The 20,152-nt window shown below is 35.3% G+C and overlaps 1 pseudogene; it reads right to left on the bottom strand.

The window, feature by feature from the left end:
• Positions 1-14,445: 14,445 nt before the first annotated feature.
• LOC128654955 (uncharacterized) lies at positions 14,446-14,564 on the bottom strand (annotated as a pseudogene).
• Positions 14,565-20,152: the final 5,588 nt, after the last annotated feature.

Here is a 20,152-nt window from a genome sequence, read left to right as displayed (position 1 = left end):
TAGATTCTTCTTTAAAAATAAAGAAATTTGTGTTTTACCATTTCCAGAAAATCCACTTAAGGGGGGGGCTGATTTATGAGGATACCTATATCTCAAAAAACAAAGATGTTAGACACAAAAATTGGTATTTAGATTACAAGAAACAGAGAATTAACAAAAACTCAAGTGCATGTCAGCGAGTGGTCGCCCTTTTCGCTATTTTTTTTTTACAAACCACAAAATTCACATGAGCGAAGTCACAGACAACAGCTATATATATATATATATATATATATATATATATTATATATATATTTTCCAATTTACTACTACTTGAAAAACGCCCCAAATCCGGAAATTCAAAATCCAATGCAATTTTTTGCAAGTCATAATCTTCTCTGCCTATTTCTCTGGTTTGTTTTTTTTGTGTTCTAAAATGCAAATAGTCTATATTTATTTAAAACAAATATTACCTTTCTGATTACAGCACTGTACTATCTTTGTGATGGTGCTATGTATACAAATGAATTACCGGTAAAAGTGATATAAAATTACCTTCAGGTTACATGTATAAGCTGTATAATGTAAATATTGCCTAAATGTCATAAGATATTGTTGCTTACACTTGGTCCTATCCCCTCTCTAAAATGTCCCATTTTACAGATGCAAATATACAAATCTTCCAAAATCCAAACTATCCTGAAATCCAAACCTTTTCTGGTCATAAGCAGTTTGGATAAAGGGCTAGATTTATCAAGCCCCTACGGCAGCAAGTTCTCACAAGAACTTGCTCGACGTGATTTATCAAGCAGCGGTCACAAGACCGCTGCTTCCCTAAGCTGTTCGCCACCTCTAAACTGGTGAAATTCAATCTCCTCGGTCGAGTCCGACCGAGGAGATTGACAGCTCCTGCCCGCGCGTGATTGGTTGTGCGCGCGCAGGGGGCGGGATTGCACGCGAGCGCAAAATTGCGCTTGTGTGCAATGCTAAATACCTGCGGGTAACTTCGCCCCGCCACAGGCGAGCTGAGGCGTGTATACGCGCCCCTGTACGCCTCAGCTATAATAAATCTAGCCCAAAGGGTTTTCAGCAGTGTTTTCCACAGAAAATGTTGCCCCCCCCTTGGTGGAATTATGAAGTAACCATGTGGGGGGGGGGCTGTGTAATACTTTGCAATATTATAACATTTTCAGAAATGTTACTTACACTATTCAAAGCAAAACATAATTGCATAATTTAACATAAATTGATTTAATGATAGTTTGTGCAACAAATATTAAAAAAAAATGTAAACTTGGCTTAAATGACAGTAAAGTCAAAATTAACTTTCATGATTCAAATAGATCCTGCAATTTTAAACAACTTTCTATTTTACTTCTATTGTCTAACTTGCTTTGTTCTCAATGTATCTTTTGTTTAAAAGAAAACCTAGGTAGGCTCAAGAGCAGCAAAGCACTACTGGGACCTAGCTGCAGATTGGTCATTGCACATATATTCTACTTGTCATTGGCTTACCTGATGAGTTCAGAAACCTTCCTGTAGTGCATTGCTGTCCCTTGAACAAAGGATGCCAAGAGAATAAAGCAAATTTGGTAATCAAAGTAAATTGTGTGTAGATACTGTCTCCAATATGCAGGATATTTGTCTGTTAATATCATTTGCAGAAAGACCAGTGACTTTCGAAAAATAACCTAGAAGCTGTAATTGGGTTTCTCTTGGCGGGTCAAGAATGACTTTGTCCCATTTTGCCATAAACATTTTTAACTTACTTTCTTCAAAAATAAAAGGGTCATGTTGATCTAATATCAATTGATATATTATGTACAAAAGAGGCTATACTAGGAGCCTTCTTGTATTTCCAAGCTCTAAGTATCATCTGTCTAGTTAAAGGGACATTGAATCCAAATTTTTTCTTTTTGGACTGCAGCATCTGGGTGCCGCCGCTCCCCCGGGATCACCCCAAAACTGTCACCAATGTGTCCTGGGATTCTGCGAGACTATGGTTGCTATGGAGGCGCGGGAAAACTGTGGCATCGTCTCCCTGTTTTATCAAGATGAGCTGTGTGTATAAAAGGAGTGTGTGTTGTACAATAAAATCAGTTCTTATTTCACCTGAATGCTAGTCTGTCTAGTCATTTAGGTGGGCTCCTGCTAGAATCACTTTCCTGAGCTACATAGCAGGCTGTTCCAGGCAGAGGAAGGACCCTCAGGCAGAGCTACCTAGTTTGGGTAGCTGGGGTCTGCCACAGGGTGGGACCCTGAGTACTGGTGCTGTCGGGCATCAGGGGTGGCTACAGGCTGTGGTCACTTGCCAGCTACATAGCTGCAGTCGGCAGGAAGGAAGCAGGACCCGTTTGGAGGAGCTACCCAGTCGGGGTAGCCGGGGTATCCGTCACAGAGTTGTTATAGAAATATGAAAAATGTTTGTATCAGAGACTGACTTGATAATTTTAAGGCTTTTTGCATCACTGTCTTTTTCTGAGAGAGTTATCTACTAAGTTTATCATATAGATGTGAATCAATCTTATTGTCAAGAATTAGCAAACGCTTTTTGTAATAACGAATATGACTGATGTATTATTTGATATATTTTTGTATTATGATGAATACTCAATAAAAAATAAAAAAGTAGTAAATTGTGTGTAAGTTGTTTATATTTGTTTCTGAATCGTGAAAGAAAAAATTGGGTTTTATATTCCTTATATATGTACTTCTGTTTGTATGTTGTTGAACTGTATCTATATTTCATCACAACATACTGGGGTATGCATGATAGTGCATATGTTTTAAAAACAATTTGGCACCAGCTTTTGCAACAAAGGGGCCGATCAGTCTATGGGGATTTTTGAAGATAAATCATTTAATAAGCTTTTCTAAAGCATTTTGATCAAAAGTGATTATAACAATGATATATATCTAGTGCTCAAGTCACACTCCTAATCCTACCTCAGTATGGTCTCATGAACAGGAGCCAAGATACTAAGAGAAAGAAAAAGTAAACCTGATAATATTATTATTATTATTATTATTATTATTATTATTTATTAATAATAATAAGTCTACACTTGAAAACTAAACCCACATTTTTTCTTTCATGATTCAGATCCAGCATGCAATATTAAGCAACTTTCTGATTTACTCCTATTATCACATTTTCTTCATTCTCTTGGTATCTTTATTTGAAAAGCAGGAATGTAAAATCTTGGAAGCCTGCCCATTTTTTGTTCAGCACCTGGGTAGCACTTGCCGATTGGTGGCTAAATGTAGCCACTAATCAGCAAGCGCTACCCTGGTGCTGAATCAAAAATGGGCCGGCTCCTAACCTTATATTTCTGCTTTTTCAAATAAAGATAGCAAGAGAACGAAGAAAATGCGATAATAGGAGTAAATTGGTAAGTTGCTTAAAATTGCATGCTGGACCTGAATCATGAAATAAAAAAAAAATTGAGTTTCATATTCCTTTAATTGTTGACTTCTATATGCCTTTAAGAAATCCAAAATGAGATATGCATTAGTTTTTTTTACGAATGTCAGTTTGTAACGAAAATGTGGATATTCATTTTGTTTTAATATCCGAATTTACTAATTTAAAGAACAAATATATTTGTTATTCTTTAAATTAGGTGTACTACTTACCTGTAGCGTTCCGAAGAGACGCGCAAATCTTCTTCTTCATAGACTCCAGGTCCACTCTAATGCTCCTATTAGGAGCAGCTCCCCAGCTAGCTACAGGAATATCAGCGACGTGGATCCCTTCTCCTTTAGCGCAGATGGGGGAGGGGCACTCTAAGTCGAGGGTTGTGCTTATAGGAGAATTAGGCCCTGGACTCTGTGAAGAAGAATCTGATTAGCGCAATCCCCCCCCCCCACACACACACCTGTGCTAAAGGAGATGGGATCCGCCGTGCTAATGTACCGGTAGAATGCTGGGGAGGGGCACTAATAGGAGGATTACTTCGGCTCTGGAATCTATTAATCGATACAGGTAAGTATCAAAGTTTACATTTGTTTTAACGAAAACTAATGTAAATGTTAATTGATATTCAGTATTTGCTTCATTTTAAACGAACTAAATATTCTGAAGAACTAAGTTTTCAGAATATTAATTCCAAATTGATTAATCTGAAATTAAACATTCAGTGCTGCACAAGTCTTATATCAATACAAAATTAGATTTTATTTTTTGTTACAAAACACAGTTTACTGATTTTGTTCTTTTTATAATATTTTTTCCTTACAAAAATGTACCTAATAATTAAACAGTCAAATTAATCTTTGAATGGAAAATATTGTTATCCTAATTTTTCATATATTTGTTTAACTTATTTAGTTACCAAGCTGATGTTGTGGAAGCTCAGGAATTCATCCATCTATTTGTCTACCTGCCATTATTCTTTTATTAATAACCGCATGATAATGAGTTTGTTCCTTCCTGATGGTGTCTAAATCATGAGCTCACATTGCAGCTTGCTTTAGGGAAAAGGTCACAATTTGTAAAATATATATGTTTAAATGCAATGTTATATATTGATTTAAATGGCAATTATCATTTACTAAATATATATAGTACACAACAATATCTAAGCACTGCAAAAGCTCTGTATACAAAACTAATAATTTTAGAAGCATTTAAGAGTAATTCAGCAATGAAATTCAGTTAAAATAGTTATACATAAATATGATAAAGTAATCACTGTGTAGAATACTGCAGGGTCAAAGTTCAAAAGTCTGCCAGATCCACTCCAGCCTCTCTCAGGTACAGTGCAAAAAAACTATTTTCAAAGTTAAAAGCAGGTAAAATTAATAATGAAAGTACATTGGATTTTTTTTTAATACTTATAATTAAACATTTGATGAAGGATTACATTTTCAGTCAAATGGGACATAAAATCCAAACATTTTCTGTCATGATTCAGATAGAGCATACACATTTAAACAACTTTCCAATTTACTTATAATATCAAATTTGCTTAATTTTCTTGGATTCCTTTGTTGAAGGAGCAGCAATGCGCTACTGGGAGCTAGCTGGACACACTGGGTGAACCTATGAAAAGAGGCATATATGTGTGCCACCAGTAAGCTGCTAGCTTACAGTGGTGCACTGCTGCTTCTCAGCCTACCTAGGTATGTTTTTTTAACAAAGGATACCAAAAGAACAAAGCAGATTAGATAACAGAAATAAATTGAAAAATTGTTTAAAAATTGCATGTTCTCCACTGAATCATGAAAGTTTCATTTTGATTTTACTATCCCTTCTACTATACATTTTTTCATATAATGAATGGTTGTTAATTTATTAATTATATACAGTTGATTAAAAAAAAAACTAAAACTAAACTAAATAAAAACAATAGTTTATATACATTTTAAGCACACTGTTCATATTAAAGATTATACCTCCTAACATTATGCTATATCAACCTAAGACACGGGTCAACAAATTGTTTAAAATTTAGAAGCCAGTAAGAATATTAAAGTGAATGTCAATTTTGATGCTAAAGTGCCCTGTTTTAAAAAATTTGATTAAAAACAGGGGCACTTTAATTCATCAAAATTTACATTTCACTCTTGTGAAAAAAAAAAAAACTCACCTTTTAATCTTCACAGCAGCTCCAGCTTCCTCCGGTCATTGCAAGCCATTTCTGACGTCAGAAATGATGGATAGGTCATCCTCCGTTCACGGCTTCCCCCCAAGGGGAATCAGTGTCTGATTCAACGCTGTGATTGGAGGAAGCCGGATTCCTCATTTTAGACCCAGGAAGAGGCTTTGCGACGGGTGGAGGAAGCAGCAGCAGCTGTCAAGTTTAAAAGGTAAGTTTTTTTTCTCAACAGGAGTGAAATGTAAATTTTGATGAATTAAAGTGCCTCTGTTTTTAATCGAATTTTTAAAAAACAGGCACTTTAGCATCAAAATTGACATTTACTTTAAGGAGCCAGACAATGTTATTGTATATAGATATATGGAGAATAACCAAAAAAGTTAGGAGCCAGGGGAAACATTCTAGGAGCCAGATGCTCCTGGGTTTGTCAAGCCCTGACCTAAGACATACGCAGATCTCACCACTGTCCCTATTTGAGAGGGACAATCTCAAATCCTGAGCTTTCACTCTAAGATCACCATATCTCCCTATTTGCAGAATTTGCTTTAGCCCCGCCCATTGACCCCCCAGATATGGCCCTTGAACGCCTAGATGGGCCCATTATCCCATCCACTAACCACACGTGACCTCCCGAGTCCCTAGCCACAAATGATGGGAGGTATGAATATATGTATGGTGCGCAACATTAAAAAAAAAAAAAAAAAAATAATAAACAAAATGATATATTTAAAGCACAAAGTAGCCTTAAAATATTATACAGGTGTATATTTTATATAATGTTAGTTTTCCTTTATCTAATCTTCTCTGCTGAGGCCACTTAGGGACATCTATAAATGAGCCACTATGGTGTGTACCAAATGACTGTGTGCAATGCAGCACACTGCACTTCCACTTCTAAACTGGAAAGGTCTGCAATTTTCAAAAGTAAATCACAGGAAAAGGACATATTGAAACATTAAAAAAAAATAAAAAAAAAAATAGATTGATGAAGAAAATAAAACAGGCTTAACAATTCTGCCCATATTTCCTATAAAGAAGTATAAGCTTAAAAAAAGGACACTAAAGTCAAAATTAAATTATCTTGATCCAGATAGAGCATGGAATTTGAGAAACTTGCATTGTCTTTTTACTATGCACTTGTTGATTATGCAATTCTACTGTATTTAATTGTCCTTTTAAACCATTCATGGTTCAGATAGAGCATGCAAATTAAACACATTCTAATTTACTTATTTGATTACATTTTCTTCATTCTCTTAGTATCTTTTGTTAAAAAGCAGAGACGTAAACTCAGGAGCATGCATGTCTGGATCACTATATGGCAGCAGTTTTGCAAGAATGTTATCCATTTTCTGCCATGTAGTGCTTCAGACATCTAGCTAGGTATATCTTCAATAAAGAATATCGTAGGAAAAGTAGCCAATTTGATATTAGAAGCAAATTATTAACTTATTTTAAATTGTATTCTCTGTCTTAATCACACATTTTTATTTTGGGGTTTTATATCCATTTAAAGTATTTTTTATAATTGCTGCAAGCTTTGGAAAAGATCTGTATACAAAATAATTATTTTAAAGTGCTGTCCTTTTGTGAGCCACATTTCACATTGGACCTTCTGCACTGATCATTTGATAACTGTGTAGAATGTGGCAGGGTCGAGCTTCTGAATCCTACTGGATTCACTCCAGCCTATCAGGGCACTGGAAAATCCTACTATTTGAACTGGATGAAATACTAAAATTAGCTATTTTATTCATGAAAAATTACAAAGAGAAAATGTCATTTATAATAATATAAAATTACAAAATTCCCATCCAAAACTCCAAACCTAAAATGATGTAAAGCAAAATAATTAAACAAATCAAAATGAAAGCTGCACGGCTCACTAAAATTACATTTTCATTATATACATGTATAAATTAATTTTAGTTCAGCCACTTTTAGATTTAGATCATAAATCCAAATGCCATTGATGTATCTGTCTTTAAGACGTTACAAATTGTGCATGTGGTAATTACAAATTCTGATAAAAATATAATCATAATCTTTACTGATAAATAGAAGTAAAAAAACTGCCTTGAAAGCAGATTTTTTTGTTCAGCTATGCAATACACCTAATCTATTAAATTAACGTAGAATTTAAATTTCCAGGAAATTACTGCACTAAAAGGGATTATTATGTTTTTGCAGATTAGATTTGCAAAGGAAGAGAAAAAAAGGAAGGATCCAGTTATGTTTATTAGATATAACCCTTATTTCCCCATCTCATACATATGCTTCTTATCCAAATCAACAAGGGTCTAGCTTTGTGTGCAATATAATGCTACAAAATTCTAAGGTTTATATTAACCCATTACTGATAAATAATGACATACATACAACAATGGTTGATAGTTATTTGATATCTTATAAACACTTCTCTTCAATAAAGATTTTATAATTTTGAATGGAACCAAATGACACTAAATGCAAATGTGAACTTTTTATACTTTATGAGGAATATTATGATATAATTTTATAAATGTAGGTCAGTGTATTAAAAGGATATAAAAAATGTTTTTTCATTATTCTGAATAGAGCATTATATTTTAAACAACTTTCTAATTTACTTCTATTATCAATGTTTATTCAATATCTTGGCATTTTTGTTGAAAAAGCAGAAATTGTAGCTTAGGAGCCAGCCCATTTCTGGAACACTCTTGCTATCATTATTTGAAAAAAGAAGGCATCTAAGCTTTTTTTTTGGTTTCAGTACTCTGGACAGCACTTTTTTTATTGGTGGATGGATTTTATCCACCAATCAGCAAGGACAACCCAGGGTTGTTCACCAAAAAATGGGCCGGGCATCTAAACTTACATTCTTGCATTTTCAAATAAAGATACCAAGAGAATGAAAAAAAATTTAATAGGAGTAAATTAGAAAGTTTTGCTTAAAATTTCATGCTCAATCTGAATAACGAAAGAAAAATTTTGGGTACAGTGTCCCTTTAAGTCCACTTGAATCTAAGGTACGGCCTAGTCAATAAAAAGGGGGAAATAAAGAATTTAAAATGGGGCTAGCACCTCTGGGTTTTTTCTAGCTAATAAAGTTTATATGTCGTTCTAAAGAGTTTTATTTATTTCTACTTTGTAACGTTGGTATTTAATAAACAGGCTCTGTGACCAGAATTTTACACAAAAGTGTCATTTATAGTAATAAAGGTGTGGAGTAACTTAAAGGGACACTGAACCCAATTTTTTTTCTTTTGTGATTCTGATAGAGCATGCAATTTTAAGCAACTTTCTAATTTCCTCCTATTATCATTATTTCTTCGTCTCTGCTATTTAATTGAAAAAGAAGGCATCTAAGCTTTTTTGGTTCAGACATTTTAATGCCAGAATGATAAGCGCCGTTCCTCCGCCCGTGATAGCCCTCAGTTGATTGACAGATGACTCATCTGCAATCCACTAATCATTTCCCCCCGGGGCCGTGTGCAAAGGGGCTGAACCCCCTGGGGGGGAAACAATGATTAGTGGATTGCAGATGAGTCATCTGTCAATCAACTGAGGCTATGGCGGGCAGAGGGACGGCGCTTATCTTTACGATAGATAAGGATAAATTAGCGGTTTCATGAAAGTCACTCATTTTTTAAATTATATCCTATGACTTGAGCGGGTACACTCAAGTTTACCTACACTTTAATAATTCTAAATGGGGCTGAGAGTTTGACGACTCATAGGGTCAATATAATTTGAACTATGTTTATCTATTGCTGTTTCATATATATGACAGAAAAAACATGTCCAATATGAGTAATATATCCATTTTAGCTTTTCCTAAAATCCAAACTCTTCCCTTTCTAGGAAACATTTTTCTTCTTACACACTACAAAGCAATTCAGTGGGCTCCAGAGCAGTGGCGGTTTTGGTGGGGGGATGTTAAGTGGTGTAAAGCACCCCCAATTTGTATCCCATTTAGAGGAAAAAGGATAACAAGGTAAAAAAATGTCTACTCCATGCCCCTGTCCTTTTAGGCAGGCCACATCCCACAATTGCCTAACCACACCCCCTATTCCACCTGGCTACGCTCAGGATGTTGTACCCCTCTGGGGTTGGGAGGAAAAACCAATGAGTGACAATACTATTACATTTGAAGTAAAGCTGTGTTTAGGTGGCACATTTTCCAATTCCTTGGGGTTTAAAGGATGTAGTTTTTAGATAACAAAAAGGTTTAGGATAAAAAACATTGTAAGTAAACTGATTTGTTGTGCTATACTAAATAAGGCTGTGCAAGCAAAAACTACTTCCCTAGACTCTGAGTGTTACACAAAAAATGCAGTTATACAACAAATAATAATATTTCAGCACAAATTAATTTAAAGGGGCCCATGAAACCCATTTTTTTTCTTTCATGAATCATATAGAGAAAAACAAGAAAACAACTAAGAAAATGTGATACAAACATACCACAGTCAAATGTCTCTACTACAAGTGCATGATATATATATATATATATATATACACACATACATACATATCCTATAGAGTAATTGTTTTATATTAATAGATATACAGGTAAATAATCCAGTGTGATTTAGCTGGCAGAAAAGAGGTTAATTTAAGGACACGGAAGTTTATCCTACAGGAGGTGGGAAAAAATACAAAATAGACATCCTAAGTATTCATTTGATGTGAGTCACTGTTCTCATCAGGAAGATCAGGGTGGGGAAAAAAACGAGCCATGCACCAGCAAAGTATAGAGGAAGAGTTGGAAAAGAAAGGGTGGGAACCACAATATCGTCTGGGGCACAGTAGTTACGATCACTGTAATGCTGGCTGCCACAGCACACATATAGTTAAAAATAATACTAATAGCACAAGCAACGCTAAACTTTTTCCACTAAAGCAAATATAGAAAATGTATCTATAGTTTTACTTTACATTCCAGGATATACAGTATATATATATATATTTTATTTTTTTCACACCCACATACACACCTTAATTATATACACGTGCACCACCACCAGTGTACTATGAAACATTGCTAACAGAGTAATATGTTACATTATCCCTATTAATATAATACCTGGTCAAGTAAATATGCAGTATTTAAAAAAAATTAATGGCAGAGTAAGAGTTAAATAGTCTTTTTATTAGAAAACACACAGAGCTCTGATTGTTTTCTGTAAACTCTCATGCCCCTCCTTTGTGTGAACAGATATGAAAAGGGGGGGGGGGGGTAGTATTTCAGTGAGCTGGGGGCACTTTACTATTGACTGTCTGTTTCTCTTGCCCCCTGCAGATCGGAGCGTCCAGGACAATTAGCAGCAGTAACACTAGAAGGATCCCTGCAGGGACCAGCACAAAACAGCCTGCCAAAGTATCCAGACAAGAGTGAAGTTGTATGTGAGAATTACACTCCAGCTCTGCAGTGAGGCACATTAAAAGATAAGGGGATGTGTAGTGTCTAAGGGATAAGGGGAATTATTTACCTGTGTGTAGAGCCTGAGGGGGCTGTGTGTCCCCGTGTCACTTGTGTCCCGAGCTACTGATCTGCACTGCACCTCTCTGTCTCTGAAGGCTTTTAAATCTCAGAGATGATGCGCCCTGCGCGATGGGAGCTGGGAGGATTTGCCGACCTGCGTGGGGAGGTGTGTCACTGTGGGACAGTCCACAGGGAAGCTGTGCCTTACTAGAAGTGTCAGAGCTAATTGGCTTTGGTGGAGTATTCTCAGAAAAGCTATTTGTGTTATTTGCCATAAGCTATGTGAGAATAATTTCTAGTAATAGTGCTTATTCGAAATAGTGTCCTTGTGTGGAAAGTGACAATATTATAAATAATACCTACAGAGTAATCAGATGACCTAAAATGTGACTGATTTCCTGAATGAGGTTCCTACATCAAATAGATATATTATGTGTGCATATCAGGTGATGGGTGTATGTCTACTCTGAGAATAATATGATTTTTATTTTAATAGTCCTACACCACAGCCTATCCTTTAAGAAATAAAACTGCTCTTACTCACTAGCAATATCTTCATATTTATACCTCAAAGGACTAATTTAACCATTTTTTTTTTTGCATTTTAAAAACTAAATAATTCACAATTTGACAGATATCCTTTTTTGTTGTGTTTACCCCCAAAATAATTGGAGACAAATTGCTTTGAATTGATGTAAAGCATTTACCAGTAGCATAGATAGATAGATAGATAGATAGATAGATAGATAGTATCTGCAGTGTTTGGATCAGGTCACCATTGGGACACCTTGTAAGTTGGTGACTGTCTAAGCAGAATATGGCCATATTGTGTGAATAAGATCCCAATTTTAATATAAACGCATAGGGGTTTTTTTTGCAGTCAATTATTGCAGTATTTTAAAATGTGTTTTATTTTCAAATGGATATGCACATATAATATATATATTTACACATGCACACACAAAACATGGAAATGGACTTAGCTCTCAAACTGGACTGTGTACACATTTCATGCTACTACAAAACGCACAGCCTTGGGTACTCACACCAGCACTCACAGGACAGCTGCACAGCTTTCAGAGACTCCAGGACTTTATATATAGCACCGTCAGAATGACCAGCACAGTACATGTAATCAGAAAGGTAATAGTTGTTGTTTTATATAAATATAGACTAGCATTTGTGTTTTAGAGCATACAAAAACAAAATCAACATGGTTGTAGGCAGATAAGTTTATGACTTTATAGTGGGGAAAAATGTTAATTTTAAACAGAGAGTAAAATCAGAATTATCTAATAAGGTATACCAAAGCGCCAACTATACGAAGGCTGGGTCTGGACCAAATGCAATATTATCAAACGATTACAATAAACAATTTATTGAGTGCACAAATTAGTTAAAAACATGGATCCATATATAAACAATCAAATTTATACAACAATAATAGCTAAATGAATAGTTTTAAAATAGTTATGTAACAGATATAGCATATTAAAATTGTGCAAACATTGCTCTTAAAAATATTCCTAAAAAATTCCAAATTTAGTATAAGGCTCACAACAGAAATTCAACTTTGTTATTACCACATACACAAATTTATACAGCAATAATAGCTAAATGAATAGTTAAAACAAATAGTTTATATATCATATATGGCATTTAAAATTCTGCAAACATTGCTCTTAAAAAATATTCCTAAAAAATCAAAATTAAGTATAATGCTCACAACAAAAATTCAACTTTGTGTTTACCACATACACATAATAGGTGACGTATATTAGTCAGTTATATAATATTATCTAAACAAATCATGTTCTTGATTCTATGCAATGCTCCTAAATATTGCCAATAGTAACTAATGTTTAAGGCTCTGAGTAAGACCTTTAACTGTGTGTTTAACACATACGCAATTGTCAAGTAAAAAATATTGTGACAGCAATATGCCAATGTAAAAATAATGTGTCAAAAAAATAGTGTGCAAAAATTAATGAACAAAAATTATTAATGGTCAAAAAATAGGTTGATCTTCAAAAATGTGAATTCGGAACAAAGATTGTAAAAAATAAAAAAACAAAAATTTACAAAAACATTGTGGTGTGCTCAAATAGTGATTTATATAAATGTAAATAATAGTCCAAAAAATAGTCCAACAGTGAAAACTTAATAGAAAAAATAATCCAACAATAAATTATAATAAGTAGTGGTCTCTTTAAGAAAAAACAATAATCCTTAAAGTGTTGTGAATCTAACAGCAATAGTCTATGGTGATATATCAGATATGGCATTTAAAATTGTGCAAACATTGCTCTTAAAAAATATTCCTAAAAAAATCCAAATTAAGTATAATGCTCACAACAAAAATTCAACTTGTGTGTTTACCACATACACATAATAGGTGACGTATATTAGTCAGTTATATAATATTATCTAAACAATAATGTTCTTGATTCTATGCAATGCTTCTAAATATTGCCAATAGTAACTAATGTGTAAGGCTCTGAGGTAAGACCTTTAACTGTGTGTTTAACACATACGCATTGTCAAGTAAAAAATATTGTGACAGCAATATGCCAATGTAAAAAATGTGTATCAAAAAAATTGTGTGCAAAAATTAATGAACAAAAAAATAGGTTGATCTTCAAAAAATGTGAATTAAGAACAAAGATTGTAAAAAATAAAAAACCAAAAATTTACAAAAACATTGTGGTGTGTTCAAATAGTGATTTATATAAATGTAAATAATAGTCCAAAAAATAGTCCAACAGTGAAAACTTAATAGAAAAAAATAAGTAGTGTCTCTTTAAGAAAAAACAATAATCCTTAAAGTGTTGTGAATCCTAACAGCAATAGTTATGGTGATTTTCCAAGTGTTTTATACTGAATAGCAGTGTCAGTACTTGCTAGCCGTTTTCCAACCCAAAATTCTATCTTCTTGGCAAATATTTTGTTATAATCCCTGGATGATCCTTCTGTAAAAGAAAGATATAATGGTGTAGATTGTTTTTAGATCAATAGAAAATGAAATTGTGCTTACCAGTCAACACATTTCGGTCACAAAGAGACCTTTATCAAGACTGGTTTTATGGTGTTAGTAGTGGTCTTTTTATACCAGACTGATTGCTGGCCATACAATTGTGGAACAGGAAGTGTTTGTTAAGCACTTCCTGTTTTACTGACCTTAAATGTGTGTTTAAAACATATAGTTTATAGTTTAAAAATTCATTATAATACATTTAGATGGTATCCTTATTTTGTCAAGCTCTGTCTGCATCTGATCACTTTTATTCAGAGAAAATACGAAAATTCATATGTTAGAATACAGTGTTCCAAATTTGGAAAAATATATATACAAACCCAGCCTTTTTAGTTATGACTTCATACCTATTATTTAAAAAAAAATTCCTACCACACCTGGTGTTCCCAGGCGGTCTCCCATCCAGGTACTGACCAGGCCTGGCCTTGCTTAACTTCCAAGATCAGACAGGATCGGGTGCATTCAAGGCAGTGTGGCAGTAGACATTTCTGTGTTAGCCCTATTTCTCATTATGATCTGATAAGAAAGAGAGTTTACTGTCATCTCCAAGCCGTTTTTCAGCTGTTTCTATTGGGTATAATCTCAGTAGGGACTTGGTTTCTATTGGATGGGGCAGGGGTGTGTATAATAGGCTCAATTTCATTGGATAGTAGTCGGAATGTTGTTAAAACATTCCCTTATTGGTCATAATAAAGCCATTTTAGCGTATATGTTAAGGTGTCATTTTTAGATGTCATTTCTAGATGCCAATTTTTAGATATGCTTGCTAATCTAAGAGAATAAAAAGTGGAAACAAGACATATTCTATATAAAGGAAGGACTTGCTAGTTTCATCTTTTACTTATTACACAATCTATGCTGATCGTGTTACAAGGTCTGAAAGAAGAGAGAATTTACTGTCAGACTGCAAACCTTTTTTCGGCTATTTCTATTGGGTATAGCCTAATTATGTAGTGTAATATCTATTGGGTAGGACAAGGTGTGTTTAAGAGGCTCAGTATCATTGGATAGTAATAGGGATATGGTTAAAATTCCCTTATCTATCTTGGTCTGGTTTATTTTGCGTATATAGGTATCAATTTTGATCTTATTACTAGTCTCAAAAAGTATAGGAAAAATATTCCACATAAAAGACAGATTTGTTGCGTTATATACTTATTACCCGATTTAAGCTTTATATTAATTATGGTAAGAAGTGTATGATAATGTTACACAATCTTAGCTCTATATTAGTCATATTAAAAAATGTGTGACTATGTATTATATATCCCTTACAATATTCCTAATGGTGTATATTGTTGTCTTCTATATACTGGATTTTGCTATAGTGCTATGTTTGTGCTGAGGTGTGAATTATTATCCAGAATAAAGAGAAATGTTTTTTTTACAAACAAGGTGAAACCTCAATAGGTTTTAAGTGGAACAGAAACGTATGGGAACCAGATGGTGGTGTAGAAATATTAAACAACCTTTATTTGTTTAACATAAGTATCCAATCGAGTGGGAAAGTGACCTCTATACTAGTAGTGTCTTATCTGGAGAGATATTAGCCCTGATTAATGCGTTATATAATCTAGAAAAACTATCAGATAAACTATCCTCAAATCTTTTTTCAAATTTAGAATAGACACCTATCATTACAAACTCATTGGTGTGTGGCATATAGCGTACCCTAGTGACAAGTGTAAAGCATCTGTGGGTTAACCTAGTTCACCCAAAACTTTTTCTTTTTAAATTATAATTTATAATTATGTTTGTTCCTGTTTATGTACTATATATCCAGAGTATTATGTCTGAGTTTATATATATGATGATTGAATTGCTGTCTTCTTTAAATATGAATATCAAATATTTTTAGGTACTAACCTTGTGAAAATCTATCTAAATCACAAAGTTTATAGAGGGGTATGTAGCTAGCAGTGCTAGAGTATTAGGAATAGAGCCATAATGCAACCAGAAGATGCCCATATATGGGTATACGTCTAAAAACTTTGTCATATATGCAGAGAGAGGTGAAGTTTGTAGCCAGGAGGTATTCATACACAGATAGGGAATTTAGTTTTTTTAGAAGATCGTTGATTATGATACTTGCTATCATGTTTCACCAGCCCGTGTATTCATAAAAGCAAACTCATGTATCTATACTGTTCTTCGCCAAAAAGAGGCACTTCTCATGGGATTAGTAAGATAAACATATCCCCATAGTTTCTCTGGGTTACTTTTGAGAATTTTTCCTTTATATCTCAATCTATAGTTAGTTTAGTTGAGGTTTAAAAGGTGAGATAGATCCTCTTTGTTGTTTAACCCCCCCTCTGGGATATAAGCAAGTCTAAATAAAACTATCCATTTGGATTCTGCTGTTAGTAACTTCTTTTACGTAATTGCCTCCTCTCCAGTTCTTAGTTACTTTTTGAATCCCCATATATTTAAGTGTATTAATATTCCCTTGATGTTTCATAGGGAAATGTTTATACAGTGGGGTATCCATATTGCGTTTTTCAATTTGCAGGATATGCTCACGTATCCTATCTCGCAATGGCCTGGATGTCTGTCCTATGTATTGGAGGCCACATGGACATTGGAGTAAATAGACCACTCCCTTATCTTGGCAACGGATCAGGTTTCCAATTTTGTATTTTTCTCTGGTATTGTTGGAGTGAAATTCATCCGTTTTTACTCCACATTTGCATGCTTTGCAAGTGTGACAGGGGAAGAAGCCCTTAACCTTTTTCCCAAAGACGTCTTGTATTCCTGGAGGATTTTTCTTCTGTATGCTTGGTGCCAGTTTATTCTTTAAGTTGTTCGTTTTTCTATATACAAACTTTGGTACCTGAGGTAATTTTTCTCCCAGTATGTCATCGTCTTTAAGTAGTGCCCAGTGTTTCCGGAAGATCTTTTCTATGATCTTACTGTTTGCACTATACTTTGTAATTAAAGGGATGTTAAGAGTTTCTTCGTCTTTGTTCCCCTTATTCCTCTCCTTATAGTTGGTGAGTGTTCTTCTTTCTATCTGTCTTACCTCATCAATTCTTTGGTCCAACATCTCTTCTTCATAACCCCTCTCCACAAATTTTTGTTTTTTATTTGCGCCTGTTCTTCCCATTTTGATGGATCAGAACAATTTTTTCTCATACGTAAAAGCTGTCCTTTTGGAATATTATTCTTCCATGTATTGTGATGGCAGCTTGTTTTGTGGACATAATTGTTACTGTCCACCTTTTTAAAATGGGTATGTTTTCTAATTTCCCTCCTTTCACTTCTATGTTCAGATCCAAGAATGTGTCGTGTGACTCCATTCATATGTGAATTTTAGATTGGCCGTATTCTTATTCATCACTTCAAAGGTGTATTCCAAGTCTGCCTGTGACCCTTTCCAAACGATGATTATATCATCTATATCGGCGATAGAGGACCAGGTCCGCGCCGGCTGGGCAGGAGTCCCAAAATATTTCCTCCCATTTGCCCATATACAGATTGGCGTAGCTCGGCGCGAACCTGGTCCCCATCGCCGTCCCAAATTTGTCGGTAGAATTTGCCATCATGGCAGAAGTAGTTGTGATTTAGAATATAATGAATACTATCCAAAATGAATTCAATCTGTTCAGATGGAATTTCCGGATCTTTTTCGAGGTAGAATTTCACTGCTTCCAGTCCCTCTTCATGCGGTATGCTCGTGTACAATGCTGTCACGTCACAAGTTGCCAGGATATAATCCTTTTCCCATGTCAGCTCTTCCAGGAGATTAAGTATCTGAGTCGAATCTCTCAAGAAGGAGGGGAGTTGCCTCACGTGTTTTTGCAGATGTTTATCCACATATTCCGATAGGTTGCTACTTAATGAACCTATCCGGAAATTATTGGCCTTCCTGGCGGATTTTGGAGGGATTTATGGATCTTTGGAAGGTGATATAACACTGGAGTTATTGGATGATGTACATTCAAATAGTTGTATTCTTTGTCATTCAATATTCCTTCTTCCTTGGCCCTCTTCAGCAGTGTTACCAGTTCTTCTTTAAATGTGTCCACTGGATTTTTTGATAATTTATAATAGGTGTTGTTGTCACTTAGGATACGTCTGTTCTCTGCTTCATAGTCATCTCTATTCATGACTACGATTCCACCTCCTTTATCGGCAGATTTTATAGTGAGGTTCTGGTTTTGTTCCAAATTCTTAATGGTTTCAAACTGTTTCTCTGATAGATTCTGTTTCTTATTCTTCAGTTTTTTAGAGCTTATATCACGTATTTCTCTGCACACTACTGTTTCAAATGTCTCGATTGCCGTCCCTTTGTGAGTTGTAGGATAAAAAGTTGATTTCGGCCTTAGCTCTGTGTGCTTGTAATTATCATCTACCTTTAAGCTTTTAGCTTCATTAAACCCATATCCCATTCTTTCTGTTGGGGGTCTTAAAAAGAATCTCTTAAGAGTTAGTCTTCTGATAAATTCTTTCGTATTACGAAAGTAGTGAACTTATCAAGGCTTCTTGATGGAGCAAAGATAAACCAAATTTAGAACAGATTTTTCATCTTCATTCAATTCATATAAACTTAGATTAAATATTCCTCCATCGGTGTCTTTTTCCTTGTCATCAGAAATTGTTCCTCCATTGGTGTCTTTTTCCTTGTCATCAGAAATTGTTCCTCCATTGGTTCCCAGATCTTTATCGGCAGACTTTATATCGTTGTTCTTCTTTATTTTTGCTCCTGCTCTTCTCCCTCTATGGGTCTTGTTTTTACTCTTGTTGTTGACTGATTTTGCTCTTTTCCTTTGTGTAGGTATCGATCTACCTCTAAAAAAGAAGAAGAAGGTGATTGTGTAGTATATGTTTTAGTTGAGGTTGATGGTTCTGTCCTCAATTCGGTTCTCTTTATATGTTGTTGTCTTTCTTCATTCCTTTTGATTTCTTTTTGTTTCCTGTTGTCCTCTTCCTCTCTAGGTTTTGGATATCTTTTCTCCCATCTAGGAGTATCATGTGTGGTCTTATTCTCAAAATGATTATCATAGCCTTTATAATAATTCATTGGTTCATCAAAATGTCTATCTTCAGGTGGGGCGGAGCCAACTGCCGAGGCAGCTAGACGTGTGTGTGTGTAGCTCCTGGCTCATAGATATCATTAAATGATTTAATTAACATATACAGAGCCCAAACTTTCTCTAAGTCACTCTAGAAGACTAATGCTACCTATTATACTCCACTAGAAGTCAAAAGAAACTCAACCAAGAAACACAGCTCTGAATCCTGCTTTCAAGTTGCCCCACGCGGATACGCCGGATAGACCCTGTATTGCAACAATACTGAAAATATGGAGGCCCTTGCAGTATGGGAACGACGTACCCAACAATGCTTAGCGCAACACTTTAACAGCATGAAAGATGACCTAATGTCACTGCTACTAGACCTTGCACCGCAGATAATCCATACAGAGGAATGATCGCAGATCGGATACAGCGTGCTGGGGGAAAACAAGACACACAGCTGAGTATGATCTGGAAAAGTCCCCCTGACAATGGAATACCGCGCTCTGAAGCCTGCAAGAAGAGCAGGACCACGGCTCTTTACTTTCCGCCGGCCACTCCAGTGAAACTGGATTTCGAGGAGACTAAGAGTCCGACTGCTATAAGCGCACAAGCTAAGCCGCCATCTTGGGCCCTACCCGTTTTCTATCCTTACTCTTGCCCACACTCGGGTCGCTGCTCTGATCTAGGAAACCACTTATGCGGGGCCCATGTTGACACCGTTTCCTCCGGAGATACAGAACTTGACCGCTGCGACTCTGTTAATAGATGCATACCCCAGACGCCAGCTGCCGCTTTCTCACGAGATGTCTTCAGAATTACAAAGCAGCAACTACCCTTACCCCTCTTCTGCCGCTCACAGTCGATCTGGAGTCGGGTAAGAGAACAGATGACACTGGCTGGTGATAGAGCCTTTTTACAGCTCAACCCGGTATAAGAGCGTTCACAACTAGTCTCTGTCTATCTCTTGCTACCCAGAACATATAGACATTACTATATAAACACCGATATATGGGCATAAGCGGTTGTGATCACTGACTTCAGGAAGGCTCTCGCA

The sequence above is a fragment of the Bombina bombina genome, chromosome 3 (genome assembly GCF_027579735.1).
Source record: "Bombina bombina isolate aBomBom1 chromosome 3, aBomBom1.pri, whole genome shotgun sequence".
Classification (NCBI taxonomy): domain Eukaryota; kingdom Metazoa; phylum Chordata; class Amphibia; order Anura; family Bombinatoridae; genus Bombina; species Bombina bombina.
This window is presented reverse-complemented; position numbering and strand designations above follow the sequence as displayed.